The sequence below is a fragment of the Lissotriton helveticus genome, chromosome 10 (assembly GCF_964261635.1).
Source record: "Lissotriton helveticus chromosome 10, aLisHel1.1, whole genome shotgun sequence".
NCBI lineage: Eukaryota > Metazoa > Chordata > Amphibia > Caudata > Salamandridae > Lissotriton > Lissotriton helveticus.
The window spans coordinates 475,324,080-475,344,476 of record NC_136071.1 but is presented as its reverse complement, the minus strand read 5'-3'; the positions used below and the strand labels follow the sequence as shown (position 1 = coordinate 475,344,476).

Here is a 20,397-nt window from a genome sequence, read left to right as displayed (position 1 = left end):
AGAGAGGGGAGGGTCGAGGACACAGACATTCCCCCCCTTGCAACTCTCCAGGGTTGTCGTAGCAATCCCCCTGGCCGGGTCCCATTGGCCTCGGCCTTTCCTCCGGCTACACCCTACGTGATGATCTTCTGCCGACGGTTGGCAGCAGGACCCGCCTTATATGTGTTGCTTCCGGCTGGGCGTAGCCGCAAACCTGTTGCACTTTGGAAGTTTCCAGAATGGGGCGGATGTCTGCTGACTTGTATCTTTCCCAGTTTGCCGTTATTTGGCCGTGGCAGGCGGTGGGACAGACACGTTTTGGGGCAGTGAGGGGCGATGAAGCCTCGTTGCCTTGTGGCCGTTGCAATGTCACACTTGGTTTCTCTTACTGTTTTCAGGTTTCTTATTACGGGCTTACTTCTAACGTTTCTTGTTTCTAGGACAATAATAGGTTTTATCATTACGTATTGTTATCGTTTCTTTGTTTGTTATTTAATAAAAAGTTCATCAGTGGCCTACTGATTTTCGTTTTCCTATTCCTTTCTTTCCAGGTTGTTTCATGCTAAAGTTTCTGTTAACAGGATACAGTGATCACTTCGTTATTATTGCATATGTCCTTTTCACTAGGGGTGCTCTCTGGTCGGGCCAGATGACCTATCTCTAGTAAATGGTCCGGGTGAAACAGGTGCATCAATCAGTGGGGAGTAGATAGGCATGACAGATTACAACGGGGGACAAAGGTCCGCATTACCTACCCTTTCACTACTTGCAAAGATTTTCCTACGTTTATTTGCAAACAGGGAATACCTCCAAAAAGAACCAATTCCCAAACAGTCAATGTTCGGGCAAACAATCAATCAATGAGGAACGAAATAGGCACGACGTGTTAAAGGTTTGCGTTACCTACCCTTCACTATCTGCAAAGGGAGAGAGAATATTCCTATTCTTCCCCGTTTGCAGGCAGAGAAGATCCTTAAGAGAACCAACTTCGAACAATTCAATGCTCGATTCAAACAATCAACAAGGGGTACTGTGAACACAAATGAACGCCGCTTATGTACATACACATTGCTATTTTCAACAGGTTGTTCCTAATGTTTCTATTTTAGCGAGGTCAAAAAGAGATCCCATTAGTGGCCTACTGATTTTGCTCGATTCCTTTTGTTTTTTTACACGATTTTTCGCTATCTGCAAAGACTAAACAGAGTATTGCGACTCTGTGCTTGTTTGTAAATAGAGAATGAACCAAAGAGAACCAATTCTAAAACAGTAAATGCTTGGATAACAATCAATCAAATGGAGAGAGAAGCAGGCACGACGGATTACAACGGGGGCAAAGGCCTGCGTTAACTACCCTTCACTATCTGCAAAGAGAGAGTACTCCTAATAGAAATGAGGGGGGGGGCAGCATTGAAAGCAGATCAGTGTGCATAAACACGAAAATGTTTTTTCTTACCACATACTTGACAATCGACAGCTTATGATATTTGCTATTAAAAAAACATTGAAATTCACTGAAAAAAACATAGGTTATAGACCATATATAGTTAGGAATTAGCATTTACAAAACCTTGAAAATACACTGAAAAAACCATAGGTTATAGACCATATATAGTTAGGAATTAGCATTTCAAAAACCTTATTTTACTCACACAAAACCATTGAAATTCCATATATAGTTAGTTGTACTAACTATATATCGCGCACCCGCAATCCACTGCTGATCATGTCACATATTACATCATTCATGACATGGTCAGTGACATCACTGATGACATCACTGATGACATCTCAAATGACATCACTGATGACATCACTGATGACTACATTCAGTGACTGTATAAATCTGTAAAGTTAAAATATGTCTTACATATTGAAGAATGAGTGGATGTTTAAATGTGTCTTGATGAAGGATTTAGTAGGGGCATGACTGACTGTATGAGTGACTGATTAAATGTGTCTCACTGAGTGCATGGGTTAGTGACTAAACTGTCTTAATTTGTGCATCATTATGTCTGTTGTTCTGTAAACTGCTGCATGTGTTGATCAGTAGCTATATGATTAACTGTATGGGTTATTGATTGGTTGCCCAAGCATTTGTATGGGAGACTGACTGTGTATGTGGGTGGCTGTGAGGTGTATGACTCTGTGCATAGATGTGTGAGCAGTTGATTGACTAGATGTATGGGTTCAAAAGTGCATGTGGAAACAGCTGTATGGGCGGTTGACTGTGTGCATCAGTGTATTGGTGAGTGAATGGATATCTCAGTGCTACATGTCAAAGTAAGTACATATGTAAAACACAGTACATGTGAGACTTGACATATATAAATAACTGTGCATAAGAGCCAGTGAATGTGTGTGTGGCTGTATGCATCATTGTGAACCTGTATCCAGGATTGTATAAGAGAGTAAATATGTTTTAGTATATGTTTGAATAAGTAAGGTGTGTGTAACTGTATAGTTGGGAAAATGGAGGTGTGATTGATTGTTTGCATGACTGACTAGGTGTGTGTGTAACTTCATGGATGAGTGACAATCTGTGAGTCTGTGTTTACACTGAGTGTATCTAAGGTTATATTAGAGTCTGAAGAGGTTCATCGTATTATCACATGAATGATGTCATCAGTGATGTGATCAGTAATGTCAAATGAGATTTCATCAGTGATGTCATCAGTGATGTCATTTGAGATGTCATCAGTGATGTCATCAGTGATGTCATTTGAGATGTCATCAGTGATGTCATCAGTGATGTCATTTGAGATGTCATCAGTGATGTCATCAGTGATGTCACTGACCATGTCATGAATGATGTAATATGTGACATGATCAGCAGTGGATTGCGGGTGCGCGATATATAGTTAGTACAACTAACTATATATGGAATTTCAATGGTTTTGTGTGAGTAAAATAAGGTTTTTTAAATTCTAATTCCTAACTATATATGGTCTATAACCTATGGTTTTTTCAGTGAATTTTCAAGGTTTTGTAAATGCTAATTCCTAACTATATATGGTATATAACCTATGGTTTTTTCAGTGAATATATATATATATATATATACAAAAGCAGAATTCAGATCAGAGAATCCAGACAAACCCGTAGTTCTTCCAAAGTAATATTTATTCGGCAAATCCAAATGACGAGGGATAACGCGTTTCGAACAACAAGTTGTTCTTGGTCACATATATATATATATTCACTAAAAAAATCATAGGTTTCAGGCCTTATATAGTTAGGAATTAGCATTTAAAAAACCATTGAAATTGCTCCTATATAGTTAGTTGTACTAACTATATTTCGTGCACCCATAATCCACTGCTGATGATGTCACATACTACATCATTCATGACATGGTCAGTGACATCACTGAGGACATCACTGATGACATCTCAAATGACATCACTGATGACATCACTGATGACATCTCATTTGACATCACTGATGACATCATCCAGTGACTGTGTGTTTCTGTAAAGTTTAAATCTGTTTTACATATTGAAGAATGAGTGGATGTATAAGTGTCTGGATGAAGGATTTAGTAGGTGCGTAACTGAATGTATGAGTGAGTGATTAAATGTGTCTTACTAAATGCATGGGTTAGTGACTAAACTGTCTGAATGTGTGCATCAGTATGTCTGTTGTTGTGTAAGCTGCTGCATGTGTTGATCAGTAGCTATATGAGTGGCTATATGGGTTATTGATTGGTTGCCCAAGTATTTGAATGGGAGACTGAGTGTGTGTGTGGGTGGCTGGGAGGTGTGTGACTGTGCATAGATGTGTGAGCAGTTGATTCACTAGGTGTATGAGTTCAAGAGTGCATGTGGAAACAGCTATATGGGCGGTTGACTGTTTGCATGGGTGTGTTGGTGAGTGAATGGATATCTCAGTGCTACATGTGAAAGTAAGTACATATGTAAAACACAGTGCATGTGAGAGTTGGCATATATAAATGACTATACATGAGAGCCAGTGAATGTGCGAGTGGCTATATGGATCATCGTGTACTTGTATCAGTGATTGTATAAGGGAGTAAGTATGTGTTAGTATATGTTTGAATAAGTAAGGTGTTGTGTGTATAACTGTATAGTTGAGGAAATGGAAGTGTGATTGATTCTTTGCATGACTGACTAGGTGTGTGAGTAACTCCATGGATGAGTGGCAGTGTGTGAGTGTCTGTATAGGTGTATGAGTGCATATGATAGTGTTGTATTGATGAGTGACTGTATGTATGAGTGATTCTATGGGTGAATGAGTGAATGTGTGTGTAGACCTAGGAATCAGTGAGTGCGTATGTAGTAACTGGTATTGGTTTGTCAATGGTTTCAAGAATGGTAGTCTGTATTTAACACTGGGTGTATCAAAGGTTATATTAGAGTGTTATGAGGTGCATTTTATTATCACATGAATGATATCATCAGTGATGTGATCAGTGATGTCAAATGAGATGGCATCAGTGATGTCATCAGTGATGTCATTTGAGATGTCATCAGTGATGTCATCAGTGATGTCACTGACCATGTCATGAATGATGTAATATGTGACATCATCAGCAGTGGATTGCGGGTGCGCGAAATATAGTTAGTACAACTAACTATATAGGAGCAATTCCAATGGTTTTTTAAATGCTAATTCCTAACTATATAAGGCCTAAAACCTATGGTTTTTTAAGTGAATTTGCAAGGTTTTTAAAATGCTAATTCCTAACTATATAAGGCCTGAAACTTTCAGGGAAGGAGCGGAGCGCAGCGAGGCAAATTTAAGGACAATTACAGGCAGCTCCCACAATCTGCGCCAAAGTTATTCCCAATAGAATGTTCGGAATTTCCTATGGTAACTAGGTCCTAACTATATATACCTACTGGCGACCGCCAGTAGGTAATATATATATATATATATATTTATATATAAGTTTTTACGTGTGACAGATCATCGTGATTGCTCTCATTGGGAAGTCCTGATAAGGGTCCTTACTTATGAATGTTGGGTGAACATTTATCCATTGTGGGCACCGTAGTTATTATTCTTTTGCGATAATATTTTGGTGGTAATTCTGAGGGAGCGCTGTGGTACCCTCCTTTTCACCCCCTTCTTTGTCACCAGGATTCAAGGTACTCTGTTCAGCGGTCCGAACTGGTCCCTGTAGGCAGACTAGGCTCCATCTCAGTCAGCCTGAACTTGTGACTTTGTCCTGGTCCAGACCGACCATATATCCACAGTTGGAGCATCACACCTTTTGGTGCTATTTTTACTAAAATCTTTCAAATTGAATATCTCTAGTCCTACTGATTGTATTATTGTCGTTTTACTCATGAAAAATTACTCTATTTTTCTAAATCTGTTGTGGAATTCTTTTGTGGTGTGTTTTAACTGTGTTACTGTTTGAAGTGTTGCACAAACATTTTACACATTGCCACTGAGTGAAACCTAACTGCTCTGTGTCAAGCTACCAGAGGGTTGAGCACAGGTTAATGTAGGGTTCACTTGTGATTCACCCTGAGAAGAATTGTGGTTGCTGCTTGAGAAGGTTTTCACCTCCCTCAACCAGTAACCCTGTTCCTTACAGAAAGTACCCCCTGAGAAAACCTCATTATTGTGGTAAAATAACATTTTCTGGAGAAACAAAGCTTGTTAGAAAACACATAATTTCCCTTCTGCCATAATGGCTGTACTGGGCTTGGCAGTTCTGGTCCTTGTGTATACTTGTGGAAGGATATACACACGGCCGGTGGAGATTCACCAGCTGAAGAAGAGTACTGATGATGATTGAACCAAAAGTAGAAAATTAGTAAAGCTAATGCTTGAGTAGGTGGAAGGTTTAGGATTGGTGGCAGTGCACACTGCAATGATATTTTTGACCAGCCTGGAGGCCACAGAGTATACTGATGAATGACACCACACCGACAAGAAAGAATAGTAGATTGGAGTAGAGATGTAGTGATTCTTTGTCCCTCATCACAAATTAGAAGGGGCAATATTTTATTTTGGTTTGTCATAATAATAAATGTAAGTCTGTTGAATGCCTAATTGTGGCACCCGTTTTAACTTTCTAGAAAGGTAGGTCAAGATTGTAGACTAAACATCCTTAAAAAAACCCTCCTGCACATCGTAAAAACAGTCACTAGTTTGTGACATTTTCTCTGCATATACTAAAGTGCCTTACATATTCTTATGTACCCTTCAAGTAACACAACTTAGATGTATTTATTGGACTTTAAAGAAGACAAGGCCTTTCTTGCACACACAGACTCTAGTTATTGGCACTCTACAAATGTCATATAGATCGCTTTAGCAGAGCTTATTTCTGAACACTTGCACTATGAGCTTATTGATATTGTTCGCCGTAACTTGGGCGTTGAAGCACAACCTGGAGGCATACGGCACCCAGGGAGGGAACCCAATGATGAAGCATGTCACAAACTAGGTTGGTGAGTGAGGCTTCTTTAAAAAAAAAGAACTATGCTCCCACCCTTTCTCTTTTTTGAGCAAGAGACCCCTCAGTAACATTTGTTAGGTTGGAAGTGAGCTTATTCCTTTTGTTTGGTGAGTGATAATTAGGCTATGTTTCTATAGGAAATGCATTTTTCGGTTTGCTTATAACAAGGGCTCCCGGTTTTATATTTTTTATTTTTTTGCCATTTCCGTCTGTATTTATCCATATTTATTTTTTGGGCATTTTATCTGTATTTATCCACATCTATTTTTGCCACCGGCAAAAGTCGACACTGCATCTATGTATTTTTCCACATTTATTTAAATGGACAACGCACTCATGCACTCGGTTGTTATATTGTCATCACTATACATTCATCTGAAAACTTTGTCCTTTGCAGAATGTCCTAAATACACTTTAAAGTGCTACCACAAGCCAATTGTCTCAGAGCCTTGCAGTTTCTGTCATTGGCAGAGTGTCATATCCTCTCCCCTACTGAACACCATACTGCCCCACTGAGAGAAACTCACACTGCCTTCAGCTACAACCCAATCGTGCCCCGCTATAAACCCCTAGAAGCAATTCAATTCAAATTATGCACTAGACTAGAGTAATATGTTGCCTGAAAAAAAAGTAACAATATTCTGGAAACAGCAAACACTCATGGGGAATACAACTTAAAGCTTTTACACTCATTATTCAGAAATCAATGAGTGTTTTTGCTTGAAAAGCTAACAACATGAAAAGAAAAGTAATCTGATCGCACTGTAAAATATGTATCTAACCACAGGTGCTTCTGCCTGCCCCCCCGGCCACCACCACCCCCACCACCCATCGCGTGTGTCAGCCCGGGCTAAGACAGCTTCCCGGGCACACACACAGACAGTCTTTGAACTGCTGTGGGCTGGCGTCCGTTTTATCGCAGTCTCACCCAAGTACTTCACAGGTCTTTAAAAAACCATTTACTTGTTAATGAGGCTTTGTTGTATTTCAACGCTTCTGAGAGCCCCTGTATTTCCACTCTGCCTATTGCTGGAAGAATTAGCCCCCCATGCCCCCCCCCCAAATTATCGCTCTAGCTGCGCCTCGGTCTAACCATGATGTTAAAACTACAACTCCGAACTTAGCAGGAACATTTATAATGTCAGCAGGTTTCAGTTTTTACACTTAGCAAGACAAGACTCTGAGCCACAGTGCTACAGCTGAAGATATAAACACTGCTAGCTATGGGCCTCCATAGTTTCTTGGATTCACTCACCCTCCTTGGCTGCAGACAGCTGCTGGCAATCAGGATATATGTCAGGTATAACCGTGAGATAAGCTGCTAAGTTGCACCATTGACTTGAGAGCTGTGCTTGTGCCTTTTAAAGACACACAGCACCTGCTCAAAGACTCACGCTTTGACCGGACACAAGCTTCAGGGATCCTCAGGACGGAGGCTAAGAAGGCAGGAAGTGTCGAGGTCAGGAGGTGGCAGGCCAGACACCGGCCTCCTTCTGAAATAATTTAACTCGGCACAGGGCGGCAAATAACTCTTGGAGGCCGGGTGGGCTGGAAATTGAGATTTAAGAAGTGTGTCAAAGGAGGTAAATACCTTGACACCAATTTACATCGCAGAGCGAGTGCCAATTAAAGGGACAGAGCTGAGCCACCATGACTGCTCCCGCAGTGGTTGTTGTTATTTTCCCGTTTTTATATATAAATACAGGCAAAGGAAAACTTGTTTTCTGTCTGTATTTATATGTAAAAATCTGTTTAAGCGGAAAATCAGGAGCCCTACTTATAACTTTGTCCGTGTTTGAAGAAAATGTATGAAACTTTCCCAAAAAATGTTCTTCCACCTCAGCTCATTTCTTGAAAAGAGGGATACAGAAACACATTTTACCCATTTATTTTTCTCTAGGAAAATTAGACACAGTTACAGCCAAAATGGCTGCACGGAATTGCACCAAATTTGGCAAAGACACAGATCGTGGTCCAAAAAGCATGCTTTTTGTGATTTGGTGTAAACATTTCAGCAGTTTTGGGAAAATTAAGGTTAAAAACATTCTGTATTTCACACTATGGTGGATCTGTGGAGCCAACAGCTCTTGATATGGTCTGATTGGGTGACAACACATCAACTAAGACATGTCTGCAGTCATTTTAGGACTCTGGAACTTTCCCATGTCCTACATAAATGGAAAAAAAACATGGGGCCACAGTGGGGATACCCTGCAACCCTAGGCCTGGTGGGGTGGTCCCAGGCTGACGGAGGATCTGTGGCACGGTCTAAATAAATAATTGTGGTCTCCACTTTTTGATAAAGAAACCTCCTGGAGTGGGCCAGAGTCTAGGGGTGGCAGAAATATATTTTATGGGGAGTGAGGCATGTGGCCCTCCCTCTACGAGGCCCGGGACCCATCTCCTAGTGCTGTATGTTTAAATGAAGGAGAGATGAGCCCACGCCTCCTCCCTGAGTCGTGACAGGAGTATCACAATATATCCTATTCCTGACAGATCTAAGAGACCAAACATAGCAGGCAATAGAAACAGTTATTTTAAAGGATAAATTGAAATATTAGTCACTCACAGACCCTTAGAGACTGGTTCATACCTGGGATTCGGATTACACTTTCACCGAGTGAATACTTGGCACATTCTCCTCTACTAATTTATTTCTCCTCTCTAGTGCATCTTTACAATATTTCACAAAATAATGATTCTGAGAGGTGCTATATTTGACCATGCACTGTGTAAAATACATCAGGTTCTTACACTGCTTGCAACAGACTTGATGGCATAGTGTTGTGTAGTTCCAATATGACCTATACAGGATCTGCGCATTTGGATAACATAAACGGTGGGACTAGTGGCAGACTGATTCCGTACACCCCTACCGGGTATGTTAGCCTTTCTGTATCAGCTAGCTCACAGTGCCACGATAATCTCCTCTTACCAAGGAGAGAATAGTTTCTGGCAACCTCAGAACATGACAACCCTGATCCCTCAGGATCATGGAAACAATGTAATACTTTTCGCTCAGTCACTCATGCTTACTTAGCTTGTCTCATAGAGATACACAGAATAAACAGTCTGGTGTTTTACAATAAGGATGTATTGTACAGTTGTTACTCTAGTATAGAATAGATGAGCTGCAACAATCGTTAGACAGTAGCATATATATATGACTAGCAGTAATAAGAAAATAAAGGGATGGTATAGCTCTACCATTTTGAAGCTATCATGAATACATACAGATATTTAAAATACATGACAGTAAAAAGGTGCGTCCTCCCATGATGTTTCCTAACTAGATATACCGAAGTGTACTTAGCATGTATGTGGGTGTTTAAGCCAAGAATCCCTCTAGGATTTAATCAACCCCATTTCCTGAAGTGAGAGACTGCGGGACCCTATCCTCGTCTCGAGTTGGACACCCCACGAGGGATGTTAGACCACTGCTAGCTGGAGTATCTGCATGCAGGAACCTCAGCCTCTCTGGTCAGTGTGTCGGCCGGGAAGTCTCGATCTCCTCTGTCTTTCCAATCAAGATGTGAGGTATATATACCCATAGGTCTCCCCAGGAGTCCTACCTTGCTGAGTTACTGTGTTGGCCTAAAGGAATACGTTGGGCCTGAACTTTATACAGAGATAATATACAGGACATGGCAGTCCTGCTGTGTTTCAAAGAAACCTCATGCATAATGTATGAGATTCAAACTAGGGAAAACCTGCATTCTGAATGCAGTGTTGTATGTGGGTAAAAGGTCAGTCCCAGTAAACCGTTATGTGTGTAATGTAAGGAAGAATATAGGTGAAAGGTTGCGATGTTACCTGCACCTATATTAGGGTACCTATATGGAATATAACAATAGCACGTGAAGGGTAAGAGACCTAAAGTTACTGAAGATAAGAAAAACAAGTTGATCATATTTGACCACATTCCAAGATGAAAATTAAGCCTTGGTTACTTAAGTTAAAACTGAGCAACTCTGAAGATCTGATTAAAAGGACAGTTAATAAAAGACATAATAAAAAGAAAGCTAAAGACTCCCAATGCTGACTAGACCCTTCTCTACAAGACCCTACTAAAGGTTACAATGATATTCTAGCAACAGTGGGAAAACCTGACATCTCCATTCCTGCACTGTCGTGTAGTTCCTACTAATTTGTAGGTTCTGCTGATTTTTTGGACAACATAAACTAAGCGCTTGGTGCCTAGACTGACTTTGGACACCACCCACAGGGTATGTTGGCCTATAGACCAGCTAGCTCACAGTGCCACTGTAAACCCCTCTAACCTACCAGGGAGTGAACACTTTCTTACAACCACTGAACATGACAACCCTGATTCCTCAGGAATCATGGAAACAGTATAGAACCTTTCGCTCAGTCACTCATACTCACTTGTTCTCAGAGAAATATACAGACAATACACAGTGGGATATTTTCAAAAATATTTATTGAAACAACATTATTCTTGCATAAAATATGTGTGCTGCAATGATAAGAGAGACAGAAGCAAATAAAGGAGATTACAAGCACCAAAAGAGTAAATAGAAGATACCTTTCTGCCATGGTGATGAAGCAATGAATATATGCAGTCATCTATGCAATATGGTAATCTAACGTACTCCTACAATGCAAACACTACTCTAAGTGTACCTAGAGTGTGTGTAGGTGTAGAGCCAAGAATCCCCCCTAGGGACGACCCAACCCCATTACATGATGGGAGACAGTGAAGGACCCTGTCTTGGCCTCGAGTTGAACACCCCTCACAGAATGTCAGACCAGTGCATGGTGATTTCTCAGCATGCAGGTTTCTTTGGTGTTTAATTTTTCTTTCATGGTATGGATGTGCTAATGATGAGAACCTGAGTCCACTGGTGAGTACCAACCAGTTAGACTCCCATGGTGTTGTTTCCGTGAGGCACTCCATACCACTTCCCACATTTTTTATACCACTATTTGGGACTCACTGGCACCATTAATTTTTCTGATTAGTTCAAGGGGGGTTGCACACCTTGGGAACATGTTTTAATCATTTTCATCTAGAACCAGAGACCTAGTCGGACAGACTTTAGCTACACATAATATTATTGCAGCTATTGATTGATATTAGGTCTACGTGTAGCGGTTCGAATTCTTAGGCCAGGTCTTCAATTGTGTTTTGGTTCTAATGAGTGGGGGGCTGACCTGGTCTATATTAATACCCCTCGGACTCCTTAATGAATTGTGTATTTATTCCAACCCTGTTTCAAAATTTAATAATTTGCTTTTGTTAACCCTGGGCGTAGTTCGCATAGTAGCGCTACGCGTAGCTACACGAAGTGCATTTTGCACTACGCAAGCTACGCATAGCTACGCAAACTGCGTAGTGCGGTAGGGAAAATGCTGTTCCCACTGATTGCACAGTGCCGGATGCTTGTCCGCACTGTGCAATCATAGCAAAAGGCATCTTGCACAGTGCAAGCGGTCGTTTTCTGATGCTCAAGTAGATTTGTACTCGAGCGGCAGCTTTCTCAACGCGGCTATGTAGTTTCTCATCGCAAGCGGTTGCGAGAATACGCGACCACTCTCAATGAGAAACCTGACCTCTCCGAGTTGAAGATCTCGCCGGGAGGTATATTTTCCATGCTCGTGATCGGCAACAAGATGTTGCTGATGGGGAACCAGGAAAAAGTCTCGCCGGGATGTTGATTTTGCCCGCCCACGGTCGCCAACTTGAGGTTGAGGACCGCGAGCAAGTAAAAAATGCCTGCATTGCTATGCTACTTGTTTTTGCACAGTGCTACATGCAATTTGCGTAGCACATAGTAGCACAACCTATGCACACTCCGCGAGCGTAGCATAGTCCTTCGCCCAGGGTTACTTTTGATACACTTAGTTCTTTTTTTCACATACGCAGTAGCAAAAGTATATGCAGTGGTCCTGAGGAAGGCCTTGGACTATTAATGTTCGATTGGCTGAAACATGTAGACCCAATTTTTCAGCAATTATTTTGTTAAAATTGCTCTTGCACTGTTTTTAGTTTGTATAGCAAGAGATACCCATTAAAAAAAAATTCTCTTGGTATTCGATTTTAAATTGCACATTTCACTATTTTCTTTTCTTGCACTGTGCCCTTCACTCTGAAACTCTAGTTCATCATTCTGGATAGATACTGTAGAGCTTCATCTATCAGAGTATATTTGAAAACATCCGCAAGCTCCCTTCTGACAGACAGAAGGTTGTAGCCCTTGGTTACCTTAGTTTGTAACCAGGAGGAGATCTCTGATGATGAAGCGCGTCACCTAGGTGAGTGATGGGAATCCGTCCTCCTTTTAGGATTTTCCCCGTGTTTCTTTGTTCTTGTTGAAGAAAAGTATTTCTACCTCCCTCTTTAGCCCTTTGTCTGAGATCATTGCGACTTGAAAACAAAAAAGAATTTTTTGTAAGGTTAACTGGACCTTGTAGACCCGTGGACTTTTGCTAGTGTTTACTATGCTTCAAATGGGGAATATGTCCACGCTAGGTCTTTAAATGTTTCCTTAGACCCTCCTCTCCCGTTAGTTGGTTTCCGAAGGCAGTAAGCTTCCACCACTTGAGAGTGAAATTTTGGGTGCACCTTGGTCTAACCGGACTGCTCTCCAAGAGGCAGGCCCAGGTCATAGCGCACATACATGATCCGTGTTCAATTATGAACAACATTTGTTACCAAGGATCCAGTTATCACTGCAGCTGGGGCACTCAGAGCAAGGGTACACATACATACATTACCATGCGAGAGACTTTTTCATCCCAAAATATTTTGAGAATAGCTAGTGTGTTGTATCAATTGATCATTGCAGTGTTCCCATAGACACTGCCTACTCTTAAAAGATGTTTGTAAACGTTTTCATTTTTTGCATCCCGTTTTCCTGTAAGGAAATAGAGCTGCATAAAAAAAATTAAGAGATTCCTTTTTTTTTAAGAAGCGGTCACAGATATGGTGGTATGCTAACTCCAGTAGACCACTATCCCTGTAATGGTAGTAAATTGTAGTCAGTCGTAATTTGCAACTTCATTAATATTCATGAGTTAGTTTGAATTACTACTCACTATGATTCGGTATTTTGTGGACCGACCTGTCAGTATATAGGTCGGTTTGCAAAATACCAAACTGGGTGCAAAAATACTGGCTGCATATTTCATCTATTCCTTTTAATGCAGAGGAAGAAAATGTCTTTAAGATAGAATCACCCGAACTTTGTTCAGGCACTGAACCCAAGTTACAACTCTGGTCTGCTGGTTCTAAAGTGACAAACGAGACCATTAGAAAATATCTGGATACTTGGTGAGGTATGTTTAATATTTTAATTAATCACTTATACTACTACTAAATGTTTTAATTAGAAGTCATATTTAGAACTGTAACAAAGCTGATCTTGCTCCTCTGCTTCTCAACTAGTCCCAAAGAGTTCTTTATGTCGAGATTTTGAAAAACATTAAAATGCCATTCTTATTGAAACTACACATCATAACAACAACATCATGATCAAAGTAATAAAGAATTCAACATGCCTTAATTTTTTAGGTGTGGCTGTTTATTGTAAGTCTTGGAATGACGCATGTATCAATGGGCCTAGTAATAGAGATTAGTGTCCACACACAATGGTGCTTATTTACAAGCCCCTTGCGCCACCGGTGTGTTACTTTTAATATGGAAAAAAGTGATGTACCAGCGGCGCTAGGGGCTTGTAAATTAGTCCTACAGTGTGTGCATTGTTTTTGTCAATGGTTCTAGCAGCAGTGGCCTCCAAAAATATATGCTTCCATGGGCACAGTCCCAGGCGTCTGTGGCCCAATGGAGTAGTATGCTTGGGTGGGTCCAGTAAGGGGGCTTCGTGTACCCCTAAATAGAGCATGGATCAATGCTGCTAATAACAATCATCAGTAACCCCAGGCATTGCATGCATCAATGAGCCTAGTAAGGGATTTGCAGAGAGGTCTCCTTCCTAAAGACAATATGCTTTTAAGAAATGCATTACATCCTGTGAAACCACAAAATGGTGTTAGCAGTGAGTTGAGGTTTAAAGTGTACATCTACAGAGTTGTAGGGCCGGAGGCAGTTTGAGGGGTGACATCAACGTGCCTATATCTTTCTCGTGCATTCTGAACTGTAATCATTTGTACAAAGCGGTTTCAGTCCCTAATATTTTCAGTCTATGTCACTGCCTTATGGCTAGGTTTGCGATATACAAATACCACACATGTTGAAATCTTACCTGTATTTAAATCTAAAAATTAGTTTGTTGATTGTTTATTGCTTTCGTTTTTTAAGCTTTAATACTCCCATGAGAATTATGGGACTGAGTTGATGTACATTCTAACTCAAGTTCTGGAACTCTGGGGCAATAGCTTAACACAAAGCAAGAAACACGTCAGAGTTTTTGCATTATTATCTATTAAAGACATTATGAACGATCAACATCGACGTGTGGCGATATTGTATATTATCCTAGAGCATTTTTCCTTACAGCAAGAGACCACAAAATACGAAACAGTGAATGAACAGAATCTTGTTGTGCGGCGCACCTATCGGTCGCCGCTATGAAAGGGGATTAGAATCCGGTCTCTTTTTAAGGACCATATAATGCGCTGGCACTTCGAGGATCATCCGCCTGTCCCTTCTTGCCAGGCTGCCCTCCATCAGCTTCTCTCTTATTGGTAGGAAGGCCTCCATCAGTGGCCACCATTTCCCCAAGGTTCCCCTAAAAGAAAGAAATAGTCATTTAAAGCCCTGTGAAGTGTAGAAAGGATTTAATAATAACAAGATGTTGTCAATTGGAAGGTCAATCTTTTATGCAGCATTTTGTAGAATTATACACCCTCATATGGTCTCTACACCGCCTTCCGTTGCTTATGTCCACTTCAATCTCAGAAACAGTAGGCGCGCTATTAGTTGATCCCAGTTTACATATGATCCCAATTTAAATTATTGGTGCCCATAATTTGCCCTTTACTCATTGTTATTAAAATAGGAGGAGGCATGAATCACGGCTGCCAATTTGTGGGGCTGTTCTTGAATTACCTTCATACAACCACAAAACCAGATTCCACGTTCATGTAGTATTAGATTCTGCTCTGGAGTATTCCTTTATTATTTTGTTCATTCTGCATGCTCCCTTTCTCTCCATGTTCATAGATAATCTCTCCAAGTGAGCATATTTGTTAGTGGGGGGTGGGAGAGCAGGGAGTGTAAAGAGAGTTGGGTTTTTACAGCATGTGTTGAATACACTATGTGATATTTAGAAGCCCCTCTTAAACATACCACTAACATTTCCATTTAGTTCTCTGTGAGACCCACAAAAAACTTCTGCCCATTTCCCATCACAACAGGGGGAAAAAAGTCTTGATGACTCTCAGTTAGGAAGAAAATGGATCTTCTTTAGACTGAATAATGGAGCGCTCAATTCAGGCTTTAGTGGATTCAGAGTCTGTTGCCACACAAGGAAAATAGTTCCTGCGTCTGTGATCTGGCACAGCACCCTCAAGGTAGTGCTAGGATATCAGGAAACAATTCATCATGCCACCAAGGGCAGAGAGGAAGCAGACCAGCAATTCAATGTAGGGAACTGTAAAACAGGGAATGGGAACTGTAGAAAGCATCATTCAATTTGCTAGATCCATTCAAGAGTGAGGGGTTAAGCCCCTGGCCCTTTCTACCATACTTCTTCCTCTCCCAGAAGGCTTTCTTCTGATTCCCTTCTGGGATTCGACACAGTGACACAGACAGTGGGAACCCCGAACCTGTCACTGTGTGGCAAGCTGCCAGTAATTAAATGCACATTCTTAATTGCTCAAGCGGAAAGCACCAAAAAGGTTTCCAGAGCGCCCTTTCAACAAGTATAAAAAAAGAGTGCTGGTAGGGCAGCTTTGCTCCACTAGGAATGTTATTTCATGCTGGAAGTGCTCGCTACGCCACCAGATTCAAGCTATCCTGGCTGATGATGGGTGAAACCCCGAAACTGGTCCTAGGGTGTTTGTTTCTGGTAGATGGAGAACCTGGCCTGGCGGTTTGGGCTGGACTGTTCCCATTGGGAACAGGGTCAAGACTGATTTGCATATGGCTGGATCTAAACTGGAATGGCATGGCTTGCAAAAAAACGATGGATTTAACCCAGATCTGTGACTGGGGGTGAACATTGGATTGATTCAGCATTCCGTCCATCTTCTGTTCTTTTTGAATTTGTCGCCCTAAGTGGTAAGGGTATGGCCTGATGTGGGTCCCGTGCTCACTACACCACCGGATTCAAGCTATCCTGGTTGATGAGGGGTAAAACCCTGACACAGTCTTAGGATGTTTGTTTCTGGAGCAGGGAGGACATGGCCTGGGAGTTCGGCCTGGACTGTTCCCATTGGGAACAGAGCCGCCAAGCTCTTTGCCAGGGCTGGTTTTCTGCCGATTTTGTTACAGGGACGATTTTGTAGCTATGCTGCAAAAATGGCCCTGTAACAAAAACGGTTCCCAGGGTCCCAAAAACGGCCCCCACCCGTGCGGCGCACAGGGCGATTGCCCGGTGCCCGCTACAGCCAGTCCGGGCCTGCTCAGGAAGCATCAAACCATGAAAACTTGAAAGAAGTCTACTACATAAAAAGAAAACTCTCTGGCAGGTACAGAAAGCCAGAAAGACCTGTTAAACACAAAGCTGAGAAGTCTATCATGGATAATGAAACCCAACAACAAAAGTGGGTGGTGCACTTTAAAGAACTGCTAAACCAGCCTGTGCTGCAGTCTCTACCATACATACAGCCAGCTGATAAGGACTTGCCAGCCGACTGCAGCAGTCTAACCAAGGAAGAAATATGGCAACCCGTCAAACATCTGAGAAATGGGCTGACAGCAGGACCTGTCAACATTCCTGGAGAGGCACTAAAGGTAGACACTGAAACATCAGTAGACCTGCTCTATCATATGTTTGGAAAGATATGGGAAGAGGAAGAGGTTCCATCAGATGGGAAGGAGGGAAATCTCATCAATATTGCCAAGAAAGGTGACCTGTGTAACTGCCAAACTACAGAGGGATAACTCTTCTATCAACCCTAAGCAAAGTGTTCAACAGAGTCATCCTGAAAAGAATAGAGGAACAAGTTGACACTCAGTTGTGATACCATCAAGCTGACGCAAAGATAGATCCTGCACTGACCAGTTTGCAATACTACCCACCATCTTTAAGCAGTCAATGGAATGGAACTGGCCCTCTGTAACTTCATTGATGATGAGAAAGCATTCAGCAGTGTGGACAGAGAGACCCTTTGGAAACTTCTCTGCCACTATGGTGTGCCGGATAAACTCATAAGAATCATCTGGAACTGTTACAAAGGAATGGCCTGCAAGATAGTCCATGGAGGAGAAATTATAGAAGCCTCCAAGTGAGGACCAGAGTTCGCCAGGGTTGTTTACTCTCACCTTTTCTCTTCCTGCTGGCCATAGACTGGATCATGAAGGCATGCATAGCAAGGAGAAGAAGTGGGATCCAGTGTTCACGTAGGGCACAGCTCGATGACCCAGATTTTGTAGATGGGACTGGCCCTACTCTCCCATACCCATTTGCAGATGCAATAGAAGATGGACAATCTGGCAGTCACAACAGCACAACTTGGCCCGAACATCCACTGGGGGAAAAAACAACATCTTGAAGGCTATCACAGCTTCAGTCTCTCTTACAGGAGAAGCACTGGAATAGATTGAGGCCTTCAACTACCTGGGCAGTGTCATAGACAAGCAGGGAGGAACAGACGACGATTTAAAGGCAAGAATTGGCAAAGCATGGGCTACTTCTATTCGGCTAAAGAAGTTCTGGAGATCGATGGACCTAATGCTGTGAACCAAGATCAGGCTTTTTAACATCAATGTAAAATAGGCCATTGTGTAGGGAGCCAGAAATTTTGAGGACAACAATGACCACAACCAACAAAGTCCAGACCTTCATCAACACGTGCCTGAGGGAAATACTCTGGCCAAACACCATCAGCAACACCGGCCTATGGCAGCAGACATCTAAAATCCTTTCTCATGAAGAAATCATGAAAAGACGCTGGGGCTTGACACCCTCCGGAAGCCTGCATCAAACACCACCACACAAGGCCTGACCTGGAACCCTCAAGGGAAAAGAAGAATGCCAAGAAGCACCTGGAGCCAAGGCCTCGAGTTTGACTGCAAGGAGATGGGGTACACATGGAGTCAAATTGAAAGAAAATCCCAGGACAGAGATGGCTGGAGAGTCCTGGTTGGGGGCCTATACCCCAGGAGGGGCAAGGGTGTTAGTCATGAGTAATGATTTTGCAAAATGTATCCAATTATTTGAGAGCATGCATTAATGATCTCTTTCACTGAAGCCTTTGCTCCACATCTACAGCAACTGTGGCAAAGTCTAGTTGTGGTCAATGGTTTGGAGATATTAATTCTATATTTAAAATAAATGCATAGACATCTAGGGATGATGCAATTCCTACAAAGTGGTTGATATATTTAATCATGAAGATTGCAACTTGGTAAAGGATTTTTTTTAAGTGTGTGGGTACTTAATTTATTTATGCATTTTATTAGGATTTCGGTTGTAAATTATCTTCACACTAAAAAAGTTTCATGTGATTGAGAATATTGTACAAAGAGCAAACCACAACTAACGATGCATATGGTGATTTCCGAATTAATGGTTCTTGTACGAGTTCTTAATTCTATTTTTCTTGTTGTGTTTCGACTGCGTTTGTTTGTAGTTGGAGTTTGGCTTCCTATTCGGTCCGTGTCTTTAAGAAAATGTGATTTAGTCCCACGATCTATATCTAAAATGTGAACGCTAGGGCTTAACTGTAAACGGTACATCACTGTTTTTGTAAGTATTTTTCCTTTTGTGGACAATGATCTGACCTCTTAGAGCTCACCTTCTTATGCCCTGCGCCAGGAGGCCGTATGTATGTTTATACATTAAACCCAATAGTTGGTTTTCAGCAACAAAACAGCATGGTTTATGTATGATAATGTTCACTGTATTTTTGCTCGTTATGTTTTATGTGAGACTGCTGCAACAAAAGGGCCTCCATCCGCCAGTGCACATAATTGGTAGATTTATTTTCACTCGTTGCCTGCTCGCTGACTATATGAAATAGTTCCCTTTTGTTTCTCTGCTGACCGTAAGATGAATTCCAGACGTATAATGGTATTGGATCAGTCGAGCTATAAGCCGAAGATAAGGAATCCTCACACGTGAGCAATAAAACGCGTTTTCTGAAACGGTGAGAGCCCTGTATATTTAAGCCATGCAGTTGGCGGTGTTTTCGGCGCATTTCTAAAATATTTATTGAAGAATAATTTGTAGAATAATGAACATGGCTTTAGGAGTACAAAATGGATGTTATATTTTTGCAATATTTTCGGATTAAATATTGATGTGTTTGTGCGTGCCTATGCACTCTGGGACCGGCCAGACACACAGCGCACACCGATCAATTTAAGGTAAAAAGGCAAGGCCGCGCGTGTTAGTGGTGGTTACTTAGAAAAAGTGCTTTTCAATGTTTTAAAGGTTTGGAAACATTAGAAACTTAAATATTTGATAAGGCTGGTTACAGTTTTTAATACAGCGTACATCTCATAAATAGAATATGTTGTTGGTCCCAGAAATGGGTTAACCGGCTTGGAAATTTAAAAGAAAAAAAAATCATTCTGTTAAGAGTGCCACTTTGTCCCCTCTAATAGAATCTAGAATGCGATGCAATTTTTCTTCTTGACTCAACTCTAAACTAGATAATTCAAACAGCAAAGGAGGTTCCCGAATGTATTTCTTGTTGTTTTTGTTGTGGAGTTTTCGAAACGCTGTATGGCATGTTTCTAGTGCCCAATATGGCTATGACAGAGCTGTTACACGGAAATGAGCAAAGAACATTGTTAAGTTTGATGGTACTGTGGAGTCTGTGGTCACTACTGACCCACTGCCTTGTTACTCTCCTTTTATCTTTATTTGGGAGTCAAGAGGTGTCTCATT

At 41.5% G+C, this 20,397-nt stretch overlaps 1 long non-coding RNA gene across 1 annotated transcript in view; it reads left to right on the top strand.

Annotated features, from left to right (window-relative positions):
- The window catches only part of LOC144785340 (uncharacterized), a 4,610,862-nt gene that overhangs the window by 2,758,898 nt on the left and 1,831,567 nt on the right, over positions 1 to 20,397 (top strand). The gene's annotated exons all lie outside the window — the stretch shown is intronic.